Here is a 755-nt window from a genome sequence, read left to right as displayed (position 1 = left end):
GTGTGTGTGTGTGTGTGTGTGTGTGTGTGTGTGTGTGTGTGAGACAGTGACTGCATCTTTGAGCACATTGTTGAATGAAGCACTTTCTTGTGTCTTTGCACTTGCTTGCCGATGTTTGTGCTTTATGTACTTGCACCCTGCTATGTGTCATTAGATGAGTTTGTGTAATAAGATGACCATATGCTTACATGTACAGTATGTGTGGATTCTCATTCTCAGCAGTTACTTCATTTGTTTGCAGCCGTGAATGTCACTATTTTTAGGGTTAAATCAAACATGCATGGAATAACACGCACATTGTAGCCAGTGTATGTGCAGCTGTCTAGTTTTCATTTATGGCTTATTGTCTCCAACTAGCACCATTGCAGAAGTGGATCTCGCAATGAGGAGGAAATGGGTGAACAGCCTCTCTAATTACACTTCACCCACTGACACTAATTTACATACAAACACAATTGGACTCCAATCCATACCTTCATTATCTCTGGATTCTATGCTGTTGGGCATGATATTCTGGCTGTTGTATTTCATTCAAGCTCTGTTTCTCAGCACCAGTGCTTAGTCATTACACTAACTGATAGCCACAAATAGGGCTTCCAGTGAGACTACATTTTTCAAGCTAAGTAAAGGGTAAGAAAAAGGAACATGATACTAGTATGCAAATGGTTTTTTTCTCAAAGCTCTGTTTGTTACGTACACTGGCTGTGTGTGCATGTGTATGTATGTATGTAGCCCACAATCAGTTCCAACACCCC

The sequence above is a fragment of the Etheostoma spectabile genome, chromosome 2 (genome assembly GCF_008692095.1).
Source record: "Etheostoma spectabile isolate EspeVRDwgs_2016 chromosome 2, UIUC_Espe_1.0, whole genome shotgun sequence".
Lineage (NCBI taxonomy): Eukaryota > Metazoa > Chordata > Actinopteri > Perciformes > Percidae > Etheostoma > Etheostoma spectabile.
Note: the sequence above shows the minus strand (reverse complement) of the source record.